At 55.0% G+C, this 20,000-nt stretch overlaps 1 pseudogene; it reads left to right on the top strand.

The window, feature by feature from the left end:
- Positions 1-18,705: 18,705 nt before the first annotated feature.
- On the top strand, positions 18,706-18,797 carry LOC138379771 (small nucleolar RNA U13; annotated as a pseudogene).
- Positions 18,798-20,000: the final 1,203 nt, after the last annotated feature.

The raw sequence follows: 20,000 nt of genomic DNA, 5'->3' as shown, positions 1-20,000 counted from the left end.
CCCCGCCCGCCCACGCAGCGCAGGAGGATGCCTCTAGGCTTGCCCGCCTCGACCCCCCCAACCCCAAGCACGCTGCTCGAGGGTGTACCCAACGCAGCAGACGCTGCAGCGGCGACCAGAGGGGGGACGCCGGGAACGAGGACGACAACCACCGCTCGGTTTCGGGCACCTTGGAGAACAACCCGGTGCGCTCCGGGGGCACCACAAAAGGGCCACACAGACCCAGCAGCCGCGCGCCAAACGGGGCGCGCGACCGGGCGGGCGGCACGGCCCCGCACCCGTCCGTCGCGGGCAGGGGGGACCCCGGCCAGGCAACAGCCACACAGGGCGAGCGAGGGCTGCCCGCTGCGTCAAGAGGACTCACGACCCCCCGCCAACGCCACGAGGCCGAGGGCGGGGCGACCGCGGTCGGGCCGGATAGTCTCGCACCCGCGCCTCCCACGCACCGCCCACAGGCGGGGAAGGAGAGGTGAGGTGCCCGCGGGCAGAACGAGAAGAGCGGCCACCATTCACCATGAATGGACCGTCCCTCGCCTGGCACGCGGCTCAAGGCCCGGGAGAGCGCGACGTCACCACATCGATCAGGCCCCGAGGACGGGGAGGGTTGGGGGAGGTCAGTCAGACCGGCGAGGACAGCGATCGGAGGAGCCCGCTTCAGCCTCGCCAGCCCCGCCTCCCAAGCACAACCCAAAGACGAGGACCGCCTGACACGCAACGGCACAGAGCCAGCGGGGTAAGGGGGAAGGTTGCCGCAAACCTCCCCCCCTCCCCCGGGTGCCGTCTCTCGAGGGGACAAGAGACCAACGCGAGAGGCGGGCACCACCGTCGGGACACTCCGACGCCCTAGAGCCGGCGCGCGGGCCCAGGCGGTCAGCTCAAAGGGAACAGGGCAGGGCGCTGGATCCCCAGGAACCCAGAACCCTGTCCGCGTGCGGAGGCCCAACCCCTCCAGCGACAGTCGCCGAAGGACAGCGTGTCAGTACTAACCTGCAGGCGGAAGATGACGATATGAGGTGATCAAAAACACCGCGCAGGAAGACGGGGACCGAGCCACTTGAACACGCCTGCCCCCACGACACTCGACACGGCCACCTGTCCCCAGCAGGTCCCCAGCGCCAGCAGACAAGGGGCACTCAGGGACATCTGGTCGGCCCCCGTGGCGTAGAGGGCCAGGGAGGCCCTCACCGTCCACGCGCGCCACCCAGGGCCCAGCACGGGGACTTGTGGAGGAGAAAACATCGGGACGGGACCGCCACGGCCCACGAGCGGCCGCGGGCCGACAGGGGTCGCCCTCGCCGGCCACCCAGGGCCACCCAGGGCCCGGTCCCCGGCCCCAGCACGGGGACTTGTGGAGGAGAAAACATCGGGACGGGACCGCCGCGGCCCACGAGCGCCCGCGGGCCCACAGGGGTCGCCCTCGCCGGCCACCCGCGCCACCCAGGGCCACCCAGGGCCCGGTCCCCGGCCCCAGTCCCCGGCCCCAGCACGGGGACTTGTGGAGGAGAAAACATCGGGACGGGACCGCCGCGGCCCACGAGCGCCCGCGGGCCGACAGGGGTCGCCCTCGCCGGCCACCCGCGCCACCCAGGGCCCGGTCCGCGCCCCCAGAGTAGGACTCGGAAGAAGCCACGGACGACTGGGTGCCACTCACAGGGCTGTCCCTGCCTCCTGAGCGGGAACCAGGGAAAATGGGTGGGAAAGGCGAGGCCGAGGGAGAGGGACACGCATGCACGGGACGGCGGCCGGTCGCCGGACACCCCCCTCTCCCGCCCGCGTGTGCCGTCTCCTTCCTGTCCCCGCGGGGTGGGTCGGGTCTCCAAAGCGGCCACAGCGTGCTGGTCGACCTGCCCGGGCAGCCCCGCAAGCCGCCTGGCTGGCTGAGCCTGGAAGCGCGGCGACAACGTCCTCCCGCCACACAGCCCTGCAGGCCCAAGCTCTGCCTCCCAGATGTCCCAGCCGGCGTCCCGGCACGAACCAGATGGCCCCGCGAAGGCTGCTTGCTTCCCGGAACTCAGCCTCGCTCGCATCGGGGACTGTCCCCTGCTTTGCCTGCTGCACCGAAGATTCAGAGGACAAGAGACTTGTAGAAAAGCGGCCGCCAGGTGGAGCCCGACCACAACCGGCGCCAGCCACCAGAGGTCTGCTGCAAAACACGGGGCAACCCTCTGGAGCCCATCATTTCAGAGTCCAGAAGGTCCCCCGGGGGCATCAAACACAGTCCCCCTACTCCCCACGGAAGCCATCGAAAAATGACGGGTCAGTCTAGGGCCACGCCACCCTGAACGCGCCCAATCTCGTCTGATCTTGGAAGCTAAGCAGGCCCCGGCCTGGCTAGCACTGGGATCAAAGAAAGGATGGGTCGGCCCGACCACCGACATCGTCCACCAAACCCGTCTCTGCACAGACCACAACATAGCCGAGAGACAGACAGGCAGAAACAGAAAGAGAGAAAGGGAGAGAAAGGAAAAGAACAGAAAGAAAAGAGACGGAGAAACAGAGAGAGAAAGTCAGAAAGAAGAAAACAGTAAATAAGAAAAGACAGGAAGAGGGCACGGGGAAGAAAGAAAAAGGAAGGGAGGAAGGAGATAGGAAACACAGAAAGACAGAAGGAAAGAAGAAATAAGGAAAGAAAAGACAGGCAGAAAGAAAGAGAATGAGAAAAAGGAAGGAAGGATGGAAGCAGAAAGAAAGAAGAAAGAAAGAAAGACAGACAGAGACAGAAGGAGGGAAAGAAAGAAAAGAAAAAGAAAGGAAATTAAGAGAGAAAAAGAAAGAGCACGGAAAGATGGAAAGAGAAAAAGATAGAGAGAAGGAAGGAGAGAGACAGTATAGAAAGAGACAGAAAGGAAGAAGGAAGGAGAGAGAAAGGAGAGAATGAGAAAGAAAGAAGGTAGGAAAGTAGAAAGGGGGAAGAAAGATGGAAAAAACAGAGATAGAAACACAGGATAACAGGAGAAAGGAAGAGAGGAAAGAAATACGGAAGGAAGGAAGGCAGGCAGGCAGGAAGGAAGACAGGAAGACTGAAAGAAGGAAAGAACAAAGAAGTAAAGAAAAGGCAGAAGGAGGAAGAGAAAGAAAGAAAGGGGGGGGGGGAGAGATGATAGGATGAGAAAACCTTTCTGTCGTGGAATCATAAAACCCCTTCCTATCTTAGGATCATGAAACCCAGGGTGGAACTATGATACACTTCACATTCTCAGAGCACGCCGGCTGGTGAAACAAAGAAAGAAGTCAGGGACAGAGAGAACACATTCACGGGGCCTGGCCGGGGGGCCAGGGTGGGGCGGCCCGAGGCTGTCGCCAGAGCCATCTCTGTGGCAGGACGTCGCAACACGCCTACCGGATTTTCCCATAACGCTCGCCCGCCGCCAGGTGACCCCCGTCATCCACCGATCCAAGTGTCAGCCTGGAAAGGACGGGCTCCCTCGTGGGGGAGGGAGCGTGGGGGCGGGAGTGGGTACACACTGGGTCGCAGGCCTCCTCCCGGCCCCTCTCGGACCACGTCTCTCAGCCCTCGGGCACACTCCCCACCACTAGTCGACCAGAGAGCCCCCGGGGGCGGGGGGCCGGAGGGGGGCGTCCACGGCAGGGAGAGAGGACAGGGACCCATCGGCCCGTGCTAGATGCCACGGGTGGAGGCAGGACCTGCTGAAGACACACGAACAGTACGGAGAGGTTCAGAGCGGGGCCTAGGCGCAGCCACTCACGATGATCTCACAGTTGGACTATCTGTCACGGTGGACCGAAGCGCATGAAGTGGGCGCTCCCGGAAACGGCGTGTGTGTGTGTGTGTGTGTGTGTGTGCGCGCGCGTGTGCCTGTGTGTGGGAGGGAGAGAGAGAGAGAGAGAGAGAGAGATGGGAGAAGACGGTCGGTACATTCACTCACTCCTGTACCCGGGCCAGTCGTTTCTCCCGAAGGACAGAAATCCATAAAACACCCACGTCTAAAGAGTGTTTACACAGAGCTAACCCTAGGTCGAATCAGTCTGGAGTCGAGTGCGGGGAATCCTATGGTCCCAAACTGGGACTCCAGTCCCGGCCCCATAGCAAAAGGGGGTCATTTCTCAGAAAACGCACGCACACAGAATCGGGTAACGTTTATACAATTTTATACCGTGGTAGTGACTTCCTTCCCCGCCCCCGTGTTCTTAGGATCGGTCTCACTACATAGTACTTTTTTTTTTTTTTTCTGAGCTTTATTTTATTTTATTTTATTTTACTGTCATTTCGTTAGAGATGATGGGGAGGGGTGGCGGGGGAGCAGGGCATAGTTCACTCACTGGAAGCCTCAAACTCCTGGGCTCCAGCGATCCTCCTTCCTCAGCCTCCCAAATCGCTGGGGCTACAGGCGTGTGCCACCATGCCCGGCTAATTTTTTTCTATTTTTGGTAGAGACGGGGGTCTTGCTTTTGCCGAGGCAGGTCTCGAACTCCTGACCTCAAGCGGTCGGTCCTCCTCCCCGCCTTGGCCTAGGATTACAGGCGTGAGTCACCAAGCCTGGCCTGGATCGGTTTTTAATAGGTAAGGTCTACGAGACATCCCAGTCCAAACATCGATTCGGTGGGTCTCTACAGGACTCCGGGCGGAGATCCGATCTGGGGTTTACAACGTGGAGAATTAAGGCCTGGCTAGCAAAGAGCCCAGTGACTGAAGAGGGACGATGCTCGTCAGTCGTACAGAGCCTGAAAAGATGCAACACGGGGAAACGTTTCCAGGTTCCTCTCAGAAGAGGATGTCAGATGAGATGCCGAAACGAAAAGAATGGGTTCAAGCCAAAAGGAAAAATAGATAAATAAGTCAATAAATAAAACTACGGGAGACAGCCAGGAGACACTGTTTCCTCAGAAATGGCTAGGAAGCCTCCCAGGATAACCTGGATAGCAGCATATGTTCCTCCTCCTCCTCCGGCTCCCTCTCTTGTGTTCGTGTTTGTTTTCTGTAAACGCCAAGATGGGGCAGGGGTGGGGGACACCACGCCGGGTGGGCGAGCAGATCACCCTTCCCACCACAGGAGGGAGCACACACACACACACACACACCCACCCACCCACCCCAGGTCATCACTCTGTAGTTCCGCGTGAGTGAGGTGAGGCCCGGAACGGTGCTAGTAGCTTTCCAAGTGGTCAAAAAGAATGCACAATAACTGGACCGAGGCCTGTCTGGACGCTGTAAAGGCCCACTTGAAAACTTATGCTTGCTCGCTAGGTGACCGATGTCCGCTTGACCTATGTCTGTAATTGGAAATACGTACCTTGCGGAGATAAAACAAAGCAATTAACTTGTAACTAAGTGTTTAAACTTTCCAGCTGCCTGTCGTAAAATTGATTGTGCTTGCTTAACGCCTGAAAGAATGTTCCTTAATTGGAGCTATCTGTTTCTGTAAACCTGCTCGCTTAAAGACTGTAACCGAAACGAAACGGGGGCCCGAGGCTGGTCCCGGACCACACAGCTGCGGAGTAGGTGGTATAGTGTTGTTTCAACCGCCGTGCCTAAAGTCACGGAGCTCTAGCTTAGGATAGTCTGAAACCTTCCTGCTTTTTTCGGCTCGGGGCCATTCTCTGTACCTGTACCCTAACAGGGCAGGGGGTGGTCGCTGGCCAGCTAATGTGGACTCATGACTTGGCTCAATTCGGTCTCTAGGTTGTCCTGTCTCGCACTCCGTACTATAACAGATGCCACACCGGTTCAACCCAGCTCTGAAGGAAAGAAATGCCGAGCGTTCCACTAGCCGGAGGAAGGCAAAACGCACCTCTGCCTTCCTCTGAGGGCACGTCTGAGTGAACGGGTCGTTCTCCCTGCCCGTCACCCCAAGCCCCTCATCCCGGACCCCACCACACCCGGCCTTGACCTCCTCGGCCCTGCCCACCAGGCCCCATCATGGCCTCTGGAGCCTGGGCTCTCTCTCTCTCCAGGCACTGGCACTGCCCCCCGCCCCCACCCCGGGACCTGAGATCCAGGGCCTCTGTCTCCCAGGCCTCCCAGCTGTCTTGACTTGCGGACTCAGTGCCTGCTCTGCCAGAGAGACCTCTTGCTGCGGGGTGGCTCTCAGTGGCTGCATCTCAGCGGTCTAACGTGTCCCCCACCATCCACGTGGCCGCCGGCGTCAGGCTTCGGTGCCGTAGTGCCACCCTGCCTCCCTTCCGGGGGAATCCCACGCTGCCTCAGGCCCATTATGACCTGGAAGAGGCTGCACCTGTGGGGTCTGCCCATTTCCACTACCCCCCCCCACACACGTCACCCCCCGGTCCCCCCATAGGGGTTAGGAAGAAGGCAACACTTTCTGGTACAAGGGTTGAACTGAAGGGGCGAGTGAGTGGCCACCTGGCAGGGGCATCGCAACAGATGGCTGAAGAAGTCAGCCGCCGAGTGCAGAAATGTCACGGAACTTGGGGTGCCACTGCCTTGCTGAGATAGGGCCAGGGCAGGCTTTAAAAGGCTAAAATTCTGCCTGCCTTTGGTACGTTAATACAGAACCCATGGTCCTTTCTAATTTTTGATTCCCGGAGAGGCAGGAAGTATTCCAAATGGCCACGCCATGGCTTTTCTAAATTGCCCACAAGGCCTTCTCCGACCCAGCGGGTCAGGGGTTTGCTTTGGTGTTACATCGTGGTAAAAGAGACATCCCACAGCAGTGACCATGTCCATCGACTCCGTCGGCGCTCTCAGGCTCGTAGTCCCACTTTTCAGACAAGCCTGGATGGCCACTCCGTGTCACTCTTTGCCAAATGCCAGCCACTCTCCTCCCCGCCCCGCATCCCCCATTTGGCCACCACAACTCTTCATCCCCAGGCGCCCTCCGGTAAAGTGTGCTCCTGTCTGTACACCTACTCCGTTGGGGGCGGGGGGGGGGGGGCGGGAGGTGGCACAAGAGGTGGCTGGTGGCCGGAGCAGGCCCGCCACCTTGAGTGTGTGGAACAGCGCTGAGGATTTCCTAAGGGAAGAAAGAGGGTGGGGAGAGCGAGAGAGCATCTCCTCCTCGTGAACCTCACAGATGATTGAGGACAAACAGGCCTGCACGGGGAGGGGGGGGGCAGGGAGGGTGCCGAGTCTGCACCAGAGAAAATGGCTTTGTGGGGGGGTGGGAGGGGAAGAGGGCAGAAAGATTTTCTGTCTTTTTAAAACTTCCCCCAGGCTTTTGGGAACTTGCAGCCCGGCCTGCATCCCTGAGGCACGTTAACTCTTTGGTTATAACTCCAGGTGGCCCCCAGGGTGGGCGGCCCACAGAGTTCAAGGGATTTCTTCTCAGCAGAGACGGGACCTTTAGAACAGCTAACTGCAGTAATTGCCTGAAGCTGAGAACCAACCCTCCCTCCTTTAAAAACCTCTGTATTTCTGCCTAGGCCTATGTTCACGAAATTTGGGGGTTTGAGACTGAGAAGCTCTACCCTATTTATTTCCTCCTTTGTCAGCAAAGTAGACTCTCTGTTTTCTTACTCCTCATACCGCTTGTCCTCGTTATTCGGCCTCGTGGACAAGCAGCTGAGCTTTCGGTCACAAGTCCACACCCCAGGGTGGAGGGGTCCAATCCACCCCTGTCCAGACCTGGGCCCTTCCTGCCTCCCTCTCGAGACGATCTGTTTGGCAGCCCAGCCGCCTTGGACTGGGCCACAAGGAGGACACAAAGTAAAGACCCAGCCCCCCCGCCCCCCCCCCCCACACACACACACACGGCAGTGGCGGTGGGTGGCAGTTCTCCAAGGGTTTGGGGCTTTTCCTGAGGCAGGAGACGGAGGGGACTGATTTCTTTAGAGCTCCGTCCCCTCCCCCATGCGCTGTGCCGCCTGGAAGCGGCAGCTCGCGGGGCGGGGTCGGGGCTGAAAGCGGCTCCGCCCGAGAGAAGCCCGAGGCGGCTACGTGCAAGCGCGCATGCGCAGTCAGCTCGCGGGGCGGGGTCGCGGCTGAAAGCGGCTCCGCCCGAGAGAAGCCCGAGGCGGCTACGTGCGAGCGCGCATGCGCAGTCAGCGCAGTGAGTGGAGGAGGGGTGGAAAACGGCGGAAGGGCTCCGCCGGGGGCCCGGCCATCTGTGCGGCCAGGCTAGGGGTTTGCCTCTTGGGCCGGGAGCTCGTACCCCGCCCCCAGCCCGCAGGCAATCCCGAGGGGCAGAAGCACGACTTGCTGGGCACCTCCTCGGGCGAAGCGGTCGCGGTGGCTGGGTTACGTGGGGCCCAGACGAGTCTCTGGTTCTGGGAGCGGCACCTCCCCCACGCGCCTCTCCTCTTGGGCCTTCACCCCTCCCCCCCCCCCCCCCCCCGCTCCGGCCCCAGGGGATGGGAGGAGTGGGGGGCAGGGAGACGACCTCAGGGAGGAGCCAGACCAACTGAATGAAAGCTTTTCATGAACTCGTGTGTCTTTGCCAGGGAAACACCATTTCTGGAGTCTATGAACTAAAATAAAATCTTAAGCCGCCCCCCGCCCGCCACCGCCAGCTGACCCGTCCCGTGGTTGGCCCAGGGAACCCTAGAAAAACCCTTAAACCTGAGCTGCTGCCCCGCAAGGACAGGGGAAGTCAGACACCCCTCCCTGATGGAGTCAGATTTTATAACAATGAGATACTGAATGTCCGACGGGCCTAAGGCCAGGCAAGACAAAGCTTAACGCATATCTAGCAGGCCAACCGTTTACTGAACTACAGGGCACTTGAGTTTTGGGTAAACTGTCCAGTGGCTTGTCTGTGATTAGCAGACCTCCTTACCTTAACTGAAAACATGATGCAAAGCCTTTAGGCAGAGGTTCATTTATGTCATCAATTGCAAATCAAAGAATCTTTAAACCCAGCTGTAAACCTGTAAACACCGCACCCTCCCTCCCCCGCCCCCCCCCAACTGCCAGATGTCCTGCCTTTTCAGCCCAGACCAATGTACCCCTTCCATGTTTTGATTTGTGATTTTACATGTAATTCCTGTCTCCCTAAAATGTATGAAGCCAAACTGTAACCCACCCCACCACAATGGGTCCGCTTGCTCAAGGCTTCTTGGGCGTAGCTCTCTGGGCCATGATCACGGCCGTTGGGCTCAGAATAAAACTCTTTAAATTATTTTGCAGTGATTTGGGGTTCTTTTCCATGGACGAGTCAATCGTGTTCACATTATTTTAGCCTTGGGAGCTTTTTCTTTTCTATTATGTCTGATCCTGATCGCTAGCCAGGTATTCATTCATATTTTTGGTTGGTGGTGGTGCTCAAGCTCGTCTTTGTACATCCCAGATTGGCGTAAGCCACCGTGAATATGTTTTACACCTTCCAAGAGCTAGCGCTTATTGCCGTATCATAACCAGGGCTCGCAGCAATTTTTCTTTTTTTTTTTTTAAAGCTGCTTCCACTTTCCACCTAGGTATACATACGAGTATCCCCTTTAAATGAATGCTTGCATCGAGGAACCAGGAAGTGGTTTTTGTTGTTGTTGCTGTTGTTGTTTTCCCCCAGTCATTTATCTGCTCCTCAACCCTCATTATTTATCACACACACACACACACACACACACCCCCACCCCATCTCTGTAGAAAAGCTCACGGAGATTGTTCATCCACCGCGTGCTTTCTGTTGACAGTATCTGAGACGATAAGGAGCACCATGCATTCTGTTCTAAGAGAAAAATTGCATATATCAGTATGATTATATTTTACTTCTTGTGTGAATTTAGTGGATCTCATAAAAGCTGATCTTGATTTTCACAGCAGAGAAAAGTGGGCTTCTGTTTTGGTTTTGTTTTTGTTTTTCTGGAGGGGTGGTGTCTTCACATAAGTGATCATCTTTACAAGTATGCTATATGCGAGAAATTTCAGAAAGCTGCAAAGAGTGACTTGTTGACAATGCTTGCATTGAATGATGTATCTGAATCTGTGAATCGAAGGGGTCAGCATCTGACCAGAAAGCACTGTTAGAAGAAGAGGGGTTTCGGGTCTTTTCCTAAATTGTATCTGCCTAAGGCGGAAAATATTTCTGTTTCCCTATGACATGGTATTTTCCTCACAAGCAGTGTTAATGGCTCCATATGTCTCTAGACTGGCTGCAGAGCAGAGACTCCATGGTCTCCACTACTTGACTCTGTCTGTCCAAGAATGGCCTCCACAGCTCTCCTCTGTGAGATATCCACTCTCAGAGGTGGCACGGTATGGTGGGTAGGGGGATATGCTGGATTTTGAAAACTCAGAGTTTGAACTCCAGTGCTTTATTTCTTAGCAACATGAACTTTGTCAGATCACATCACCCTGCTGAAGCCCAGTCACCTAAAGGGTAGAAAATGCAATGGATAGATTGACGCTTCTCTTCTCTTCTCCTCTCTTCTTTCTCTCTTTCTTTCTTTCCTTGTGTCTTCCTGTCTCTGTCTCTCTCTCTCTCTCTCTCTCTCTCTCTCTTTCTTTTTGTCTTTTTCTTTTTTTTCTTTTGACGGGCCCTCACTCTGTTTCCCAGACTAAAGTGCAGTAGCATCATCATAGATCACTGCAACTTCAAACTCTTGGCCTCAAGCGATCCTTTCCCCCTAGGCTTCCCAAAGTGCTAGGATGCAGTTTTATTTTTATCTGTGACACCATGGGAGGAAATATCTTTTAGGGTCATAGGGTCAGAAATTTAGATCTCTTCTTTGAACTCATGGTAGCGGCTAACTGGGATTTTCAGTGTGTAAACGTAAGCCACTTGTAATTTCACCAGTACTCCCGTTACTTGTCATCTATTCAGGAGGTGAACTCTTCTTCCCCTACCATCTACTGTTCAAACGCGTTGGCCACAAGGATAATTTGAATATCAGATTCAGAGCACAAATAATTAAGGTCCTGTAGCGTTAATAAGTAAAAGGGGCCACACACAAACCTGTGGAAGTCTGTGTCCCTTCCAGTTTTTTTGTTTGTTTGTTTGTTTTTGGGCCCCCCCCCCCCCGAGACTGAGTCTCACTCTGTTGCCCGGGCTAGAGTGAGTGCCGTGGCGTCAGCCTAGCTCACAGCAACCTCAAACTCCTGGGCTCAGTCGATCCTCCTGCCTCAGGCTCCCCAGGAGCTGGGACCACAGGCATGTGCCACCATGCCCGGCTAATTTTTTTCTATATATTTTTAGTTGTCTGGACAATTTCTTTCTATATTTTTAGTAGAGACGGGGGCGGGGGGTCTCACTCTCGCTCGGGCTGGTCTCGAACTCCTGACTTTGAGCGATCCTCCCGCCTCGGCCTCCCAGAGTGCTAAGTTTACAGGCCTGAGCCAACGCATCCGGCCTGTGTCCATTCTTTAATGTTGTGTGTTGCTCAGTTATGAAAAGGCAAGGGAACATAAAATCCGAGTTTTAGGGATGACTTATAGGCTCAGTATTCTTTTTTTTTTTTTTTTTTTTTTGCCTCCTCTAAGCCTATGTGAATATCAAGGAGGGTAAAAAATTCAGTGTTCTCAGTTCAGTGCCCAACCAACCTCTGTTTCCAGAGTAAAAATTGAGCATCCTATTACACCTTTATTTCCCTTTGGTATGCTAAGGCCCAACTCGGCAGAGAGGTCACTGTTTATTCTCTTGGCTAAGATCACATGTGCCATAGTCTGTCTGCTTTGTCTCCTTTAGGGGTAATCATCCAATCTTACCCGGGCCCCTCACATCCTCGTGACAATAGGCCTCCTTGGTTTACTGAAATAGAAAAGACCGGCTCATCAGCAATGTTTGATCGGTTGCTTCAGAAACAAATGTTGTTCTGCTTTCTTTACTATGTTTTTTTTTTTTTTTTCCTTCTTTCTTCCGTCAGACCCAATCCGATATAGGTGGGAGAGAAGGTAACCGGAGCCTCTTGAAAAACCGAAGTGAACCAAAGCGAGCTCACAGATTCAGATAGAAATCAGGAGGAAGAAAAATTGAGAGATAACATGGATTTTCTGTCTAGCGGGTGTTCTCACACTTCAATTTTACCAGAAGCGTTAGGTAGGATGACGATGACGATAATTGTGACAAACACTATTCTCATTGGACAGATAAGGAGGCAGGCTCAGAGTGACGAGTAACCTGGGCCTAAATAGATCGCTAAGAAGCATCATAGTGTGTTCCTTGGTTACGCTGTTTTGTGAAGCTCAAAAAGTTTGGGGTGCGCGTGCGCGTGCGTCCATGTGCGTACGCAATCATAGGTGTTCTAGTAAAACGGATATGAGGTAGGATTTCCCATACCTTCAATGATTTCATGTCCTGCAGGAACATAATGTTCCGGGATCAGGTTTTTATTCTGCCTTCTGTGCCACATGCTCAACATGCCTGTGACTTTACAGCCGAGACTTGCTCAGGGGGAGCCCATTCTCATCTTCTGGGAGGTTCTGCTAATCTTTAAAAGACAAGGACATAGGAAGATGATCCTATAACAACGACTGTGACCACGATTAAAGGCTTACTGTTTACCACGCGTGCTTCTGTGGGCTTTGCCTGCATTTGCTTTTTCACTCTGCACAATATCCCTGTGGGGTAGGCACCATGATTTCTGCATTTGCAGATGAAGAGGCTGAGGCTCAAGAGGATGTATGACTCGCCAAGTTACCAAACACGGAGTGTCGTCCAGGTAGCCAGTCCAGGCCCCCCGGCTCTGCAGCCACTCTGCAATGCTGATTCTGAGCCTGACCGTTTCATCACTGGTGGCTCCCTGAGAACCTTGACTCGGCCCCCTTCCTCAGTTCACTTGGGAAACATATTCATGTGTGTGTATTTCTCTCCTTCCCTCTCCCACCCCCCCCCCCCGTTTTAGTTTTTATTATTTTGAAAAGTGCATAGAACGATAAAAACTTTAAAAGTAGGAAAAAGCTTACGGAACACATAAGGACACAGAGAAAGAAAATATCTGTGTACAACAGTGCAACGCATTTGTGTTTTAAGTCGTGGTGTTGCAAAAGAGTCCAAAAGTTTAAAAGAAAGAAAGAAAAACAAACAAACAAACAAACAAAAAAAAAAAAGCCAAACCACCATGGAAAAGTTTATGAAGTGAAAACACTTACAGTAAGCTAAGGTTAATGTATTATTGAAGAAAGAAATTTCTAAAGGTAAATGTCGTGTGGCCTAAGTGTCCAGGGTTTATGAAAACCTACAGTAAGTAATGTCCTAGGCCTTCACATTCACTCACCACTCACCGCCAACTCACAGACTCACCCAGAGCAACCTCCCGCCCGCCCTGCAAGCTCCATTCACCGTAAGTGCCCTGGCCAGGTGTCCCACTGCACAGAAACCTATTAGACTGCATTTCTTCCCATTACTATCAGTAGTTGTACATTTCTTAGGACTGTAGGCCTACGATACACCTCCAGGCATAGTTAGGGGTTGGGAAGAGGAGGGAAGAGGCCATTCTTCATTTATTTTTTTTTTTTTTTTTGTTGAGACAGAGTCTCACTTTGTTGCCCAGGCTAGAGTGAGTGCCGTGGCGTAGCTCACAGCAACCTCAAACTCCTGGGCTTAAGCGATCCTACTGCCTCAGCCTCCCGAGTAGCTGGGACTACAGGCATGCGCCACTATGCCCGGCTAATTTTTCTATATAGATTTTTAGGTGTCCATATAATGTCTTTCTATTTTTAGTAGAGACGGGGTCTCGCTCAGGCTGGTCTCGAACTCCTGACCTTGAGCAATCCACCCGCCTCGGCCTCCCAGAGTGCTAGGATTACAGGCGTGAGCCACCACGCCCGGCCCATTCTTCATTTATTAATTGGGTAGCATGGGGGCAGGGGAGGCAGTTTCCTCCTTCTCCCCCTCTTGTTTTTCTTTATTCCTCTCCCAGTTCCCCCTTCCATCGTCTCGATGGATTTGGATGAGACGTAGACATTTTCTACGTCAGGCCTTAATCATACCGAGGGAGCAGGAGAAAAGTAAGCCGCCTACCATGACACGATGGAATGGAAGTTTGTCAGCCATTGACTGCTGTGGCATTCCGACATTTAGTGTCTTCAGGACATTCTATATTTCTGCTATCCCACTAGAATATATCTCCTCGATCACTACTGTGTGGCCACATCCCAGCTGTTTCGTGAGCCACCCTCAATGTTCGTGACGATGTAGTGTGGGGACTCCCTCCGTCTGGTGCCTTAAACTCGCACATTTGGGGTTTTGTATCAGGATAGCAAAGCGATCACCTTTAAATAACCTGGCTGGCCATGGTGGCTCATGCCCGTGATCCCGGCAACTTGGGAGGCAGAGACGGGAGCGTGACTTGAGCCCAGCAGCTGGAGACCAGCCTGGGTAACACGATGAGACCTCATCTCTACCAACAAAAAAAAAAAAAAGAAAAATTATGGCGGGTGTGGCAGCATTTGCCTATAGTCCCAGCTACTCAGAAGGCTGAGGCAGAGAGGATCACTTAAGCCCTGGATTTGGAGCTTGCTGTGAGCTACAATCAGGCCAAGGCGGCCTGGGAGAGGACAGAGTGAAAGAAATCCTGTCTCAAAAAAAAAAAAGAAAAGAAAAGAAAAGAAAAGAAAGAAAACAAGACCGATAACACAACACAACTTAGAAGACTTGGTGTTACCGAAAGCTCGGCCACTTGCCCACGAGGCCGAATAACGAGGACAAGCTGTTTGAGGAGGAAGGAAAGAGAGAGTCTATTTTGCCGGTAAAGGAGAAAATAGGGTAGACCTTCCCATCTCAAGCCTCCGAATTTCCCGGAACATAGGGCTAGGCAGAAATACAGAGCTTTTAATGAGGGGGGGAGGGGTTCTCAGCTTTAGCGTTGATTGTGGTTAATTATTTCAATCGTCCAGGCTCTGCCAAAAACAAAGCCTGTGAACTCTGCCGGCCGCCCACCTGGGGGGGGGGGCGGGGCAGGGGACCACTTGGGAGTTTTAAGAAAAGATTTAACCTGCCTTGGGGACATAGGCCAGACTACAAGCTCCCAAAAGTGGTGGTGGTGGTGGTGGTGGTGGTGGGGAGCGTAAAACGACAGAACGTCTTTCTGTCCTTTATTGGTTTCTCCTTTTTCCCCCCTAGGTGCCAAAAGACCTGAGACTGATGCCGAAAAGAAATAGGTACAGGCGCCCACGTGCACACACAAAGATATACGATCGAATACATCGTGTTGACAGTCGGGGAAACTGGAAGATGATGGGGAAGTATCACGAGCAACTTTGTATTTCTTCCAGGACAGGAAAATGGACACGAAGAGAAAAATTCATCGTTCTCGGCGTAGGATAAAAAGCCACATCTTGTTACTTAATATAATTCATTCTGTGATTTAAGTTTTTATACGATATGATATTCGATAAGCCTAAAACACAAGATAAAAGAGAAACAAACAAAAGGGAAAAAATAAAAATAAAAAAGACGACGGGCAGAGGCCTACGGTCCCGGGAGGAGGCAGAGAGCGGGAGGAGGGGCGCCTCCCGCAGACAACAGGGCGGGTGGGCGGAGACCCGCTAGAGGCTAGGGCTGCCCCGGGCGGGCCCAGAGCTGCGGGCCCGGGAAGAAGAGGGTGGGACCGTCCGGACCGTGCTCTCCTCCCCGCCCTCCACACCTCCCGGGAGTCAGCTCTTAAACTCCCAACGTCACCTGACTTTCCGGATCCCGAGGTCTGATCAAAGTGGCCGCTAGGTGACACCCAGCAACCGCTGCCGGTGTCATCCTGAAAAGAACGGACCCTATGACTGACGGGGGTGGGGCGCACAGTGGGTGGCCCGGCCAGCTCCCCTTCCTCCTCGGAGCGGATCGGATCATCTGGAACTTTATCCAGAGAGGAGAGAGTGCCCCTGGGTGTGTGCTAGAAGCCGGAGGGTTGGGGCAGGGACCTACCCAAGAGAGAAGTAGAGTACAGGGAGTTTCAGAGTTGACCCACTCACCATCTCGCCCTGGTCAATACAAGAGTGGCAATATCTGTCACCGTGGAATGAACACTTGGTACCGAAGACCTTTGTCTATGCTGGCCCCCCTATGCCTAGGGGGGGGCATGTGGCCAGAATCTGACATCCTAAACGTCTTCGTAGAAAGAATTTGGGGGTGGGGGTGGGGGAGAGAGACAGAAAAAGAAAAGAGAGGGGGAAAGAAATGGCTGCCACAAAACTATCAGAACAGAGAAGCGACCGATAGGGCCTATCTGGTTAAGTTCTTTCCCTACCCAGAGAACGACTTGACGTAGCTGACGTCACTGCAGTCAGGCCACGTTCCGGTGGACACAGAGAGTCAGGGATAGAATTTCACGCTCGGCACTGTCTCTCGGGACAGCGGGAAGGTGGAGGGTGGCTGAGGGTTCTATGCTCCTTTATCACACACCGTCAGGTAGGTCAGGTAAAATTGAGGACAGATTTCCAGTGTTTCGAGAAAGGAAGAGCACTCGTGCAGGCCATCTATCTGTACGTGGGAGAGTGTCCCCGAAAAGTGGCTTTCAGTGCCGGGATGTGCCTAGGCCAAGAAGGTACACGATCCTGAGTGAGAATGGTCCGTCCCATCGAGTCAGTCGGTAGGAGGCCACCGGGTCGAGACGGAACTGCCCCCCCACCCGCCCCCGCCCCCGCCCCCGCCCCCCAGAGCAGACAGACTCAGAATGGAGTCACTCGGTGCCAGTGCCCTGCCCGGGTGCCCCATCATTCAACCGAACTGGGAAACAGGTGGGCTTTCCGACCCTCGGGAGGGAGCTTCACCGGCGGGCGGACAGATCAGAAGGGGCCCGGCTCCCTTGAGCGGGCAGGCTGGGGACGGTCGGTGGGGTCTCTTGACAGGAGGCACCACGGAACCCTTGAGGCAATGTCGGGGGCACCTATGTTGCGGTCCAAAGCTAGCGTCTGAGAAGTCGTCCCGAAAGCATGATGGCATCAACAAGTCCCCTCCGTTCAAGAAACGAGATTCATTTCTAGAGGAGGGCCACCCCCGCGGGAGGACCGTAGGCTTCCTGTGGACATTCTCTTCAAAAGGCAATTCACTCAGCGGAGTGAAAATCGGAAAAATCGCTGTCCTCTGACGCAGCTGCAGAGAAAAGATGGCACCAAAATCAATGAAACACACACACACACACACACACACACACAAACACACCTCCTCCCATCTGAACGAGCACTCCGGACGGTCACATAGGGAGAGCGACGGGCTCTCTTCCCCCCCCCTGTGGTTTTCTACCTTTTGTTGCGGTTTTTTCCCTCAGTGGATAGAGGAGGAGACACAGGGGGCTCAGCCGGCATGCGAGTGGGTTTATCATCCTCTGTGAGTATCAACACGCGACACCACCTAAGTGAAGGAACACACCGGTGTTTCATGTGATGTGGCTCAATGCCTGGCAGATACGAGCCTTTGCAGGCCTCCTCGTGATCGACAGGACGTCGCCTTGGACACGGACACATCTTGTCCCTCCCTCCCGAGGCGATAGGCGGTTCCGTACCTCCTCGGGGCCAGGGCACAGTCTGCCTAGGCACCTACAACACGTGTGGCAACAGCCTCGATGGCTCTGCCATGAGAACGAACTCCCGTGGCACGGGGGTGGGGTGGGGGGGGGTCGGGTGCTGAAGAATTCAGCTGAGTGAAGGAATGCCACGGGATTCAGAGTGCCATCGGTGGGCTGAGAGGCGAGCAGGGCGGGCTTTGAAAGGGTAACATTCTCCCTGCCTTCCGTCTGGCTGTGAATACAGAACGTACACGCCAGGCGGGGTGGCTCACGCCTGTAATCCTAGCACTCTGGGAGGTAGAGGCGGGTGGATCGCTCAAGGTCGGGAGTTCGAGACCAGCCTGAGCAAGAGCGAGACCCCCATCTCTACTAAAAATAGAAAGAAACTATATATCTAAAAATATATACAGAAACAGTATCTAAAAATATATACAGAAAAATATTAGCCGGGCACGGTGGCGCATGCCTGTAGTCCCAGGTACTCGGGAGGCTGGGGCAGTAGGATCACTTGAGCCCAGGAGTTTGAGGTTGCTGTGAGCTAGGCTGACGCCACGGCACTCTAGTCTGGGCAACAGAGTGAGACTTTGTTTCAAAAAAAAAAAAAAAATATATATATATATATATATATATATATATATAAAAATATATATACACACACACACACACACACACACACGTATATCCAATTAGCTGGGCATGCTGGCACATGCCTGTAATCCCAGCTACTCGGGAGGCTGAGGCAGTCTGATCGCTTGAGCCCAGGAGTTTGAGATTGCTGTGAGCTAGGCTGACGCCATGGCACTCTAGCCAGGGCAACAGAACGAGAGACTCTGTCAGAAAGAAAAGAAGAGCGAGAGCGAGAGAGCGAGAGAAAGAAAGAAAGGAAGGGAGAGAAAGGAAAGAGAAGGAAGGGGGGGGGAGAGAGAGAGAGAGAGAGAGAGAGGAGAAAACTATTAAAAAATTCGGGACCAGATCCATCGGTCGGTACTCAGAAGCGTGACGATCGGGTGTTCCCGAGCACGTGTGAGATGTGTCTTCTCCCTGACGCCGCGTTTCCTCCACACACACATCACCCATCTGCCGTGGAAAAAAAGCAACAAAAAGAGAGAAAGAGATTAAGAAGGGAAAATGGAAACAGGGCAAAAGAGGAAGAAAGAAAGAAATTTCGAAAAAAAGAGACCAAAGTCACAGCGAGAAGGAAGAATACTGAGCCCAGAGCGACACCTAGTGACCACACCGTCACAAGCACCCTAGGGCCCCAATTCGCCAGAGACATCTGGTGGACCCCAGGGCAACATGTGGTCGACCCGGGGCCATGGCGTCTGCAGCCGATTCCCAGGCGGGCACACGAGCCCGGGGAAACTCATTCTCAGCGCGGGGAGGAGGGGAGGGGAAATAATAGCAAAGTCACACCAGATCCCTTTCTAGTTCATAAACGTGTTGATTGCGTGTTCACGCGCACGTGTGAGAAGGGCCTCCTGGTGTGTCGGCACGTCACCCGCGTGACGTGAAACCATGAATCCGGGGGGGGGGGAGCGGAAAGGCGGGCAGGAAAAGGCAAAGAGAGAATAGATAAAATGAAAGGACCAAAAAGAAAGTCACACAGCAGGGTAGGGGAGTGAGAGCAAGTCGAGAGACTGCAGACAGAAACTCCGAGAGGAGAGGAATGCTCCGGAGCGCCCCCTCGCCCCGCGCGAGAAGAATACCGATCGCAGGGTGACCCCTAGGGGCAGCGAGGCCAGAGAGACCAAATCCGTCCCGAAGCCTCCCTGTCAGGACGACAACCACAGACCAGACATCTGGTCAACCACCCAAGGACCAGACATCTGGTCAACCAGCGAACCCATGCGGAGGCCGCATGCAGCAGCGACATCTGCACGACCACTCAGGGTGCTCCCTGCCGGGAGGGTGTGTCTCTATGTGTGTGTGTCCGGGGGGGGGGGGGAGATTGCGATGAAAGTCACGCCAGGTCCCGGGATAGCTCGTGAGCGTGATAATTGCGTGTGTGTGGAGAAAAAAGGGGGCGGGGCGATAGGGAGTAAAGAAAGGAGGAGCGGGCGAGCGGAGGGGTGGGGAAGGAGAGGGAGTCGAGAAGCCCGCAACCGCAGCGCCCCCTGGCGGTGATCCCCCTCCATAGCATCGATGGGGCCAGCCCCGCAGAGACTAAGTGCGACGGGACATCTGGTCAACCCCAAGGACCATGGGATCCCGGCACGAAACCGGCGGAGGAGGAGGAGGAGGAGGAGGAGGAGGAGGAGGAGGAGGAGGAGGAGGAGGGCTAGGGGGCGGCGGGGGCGGGCTAGGCGGCGGAGGCGGGCTAGGCGGCGGCGGGCTAGGCGGCGTAGGAGGCGAGCTAGGCGGCGTCGGCGGCGGGCTAGGCGGCGGCGGAGGCGGGCTAGGCGTCGGCGGGCTAGGCGGCGGCGGAGGCGGGCTAGGCGTCGGCGGGCTAGGCGGCGGCGGCGGCGGGCTAGGCGGCGGCGGGCTAGGCGTCGGCGGCGGCGGGCTAGGCGGCGGCGGGCTAGGCGGCGGCGGAGGCGGGCTAGGCGTCGGCGGGCTAGGCGTCGGCGGGCTAGGCGGCGGCGGAGGCGGGCTAGGCGTCGGCGGGCTAGGCGGCGGTGGCGGCGGGCTAGGCGTCGGCGGGCTAGGCGGCGGCGGCGGCGGGCTAGGCGGCGGAGGCGGCGGAGGCGGGCTAGGCGGCGGCGGGCTAGGCG

The sequence above is a fragment of the Eulemur rufifrons genome, unplaced genomic scaffold, assembly GCF_041146395.1.
Source record: "Eulemur rufifrons isolate Redbay unplaced genomic scaffold, OSU_ERuf_1 scaffold_158, whole genome shotgun sequence".
NCBI lineage: Eukaryota > Metazoa > Chordata > Mammalia > Primates > Lemuridae > Eulemur > Eulemur rufifrons.
Note: the sequence above shows the minus strand (reverse complement) of the source record. Positions and strands in the feature narration are given on the sequence as shown.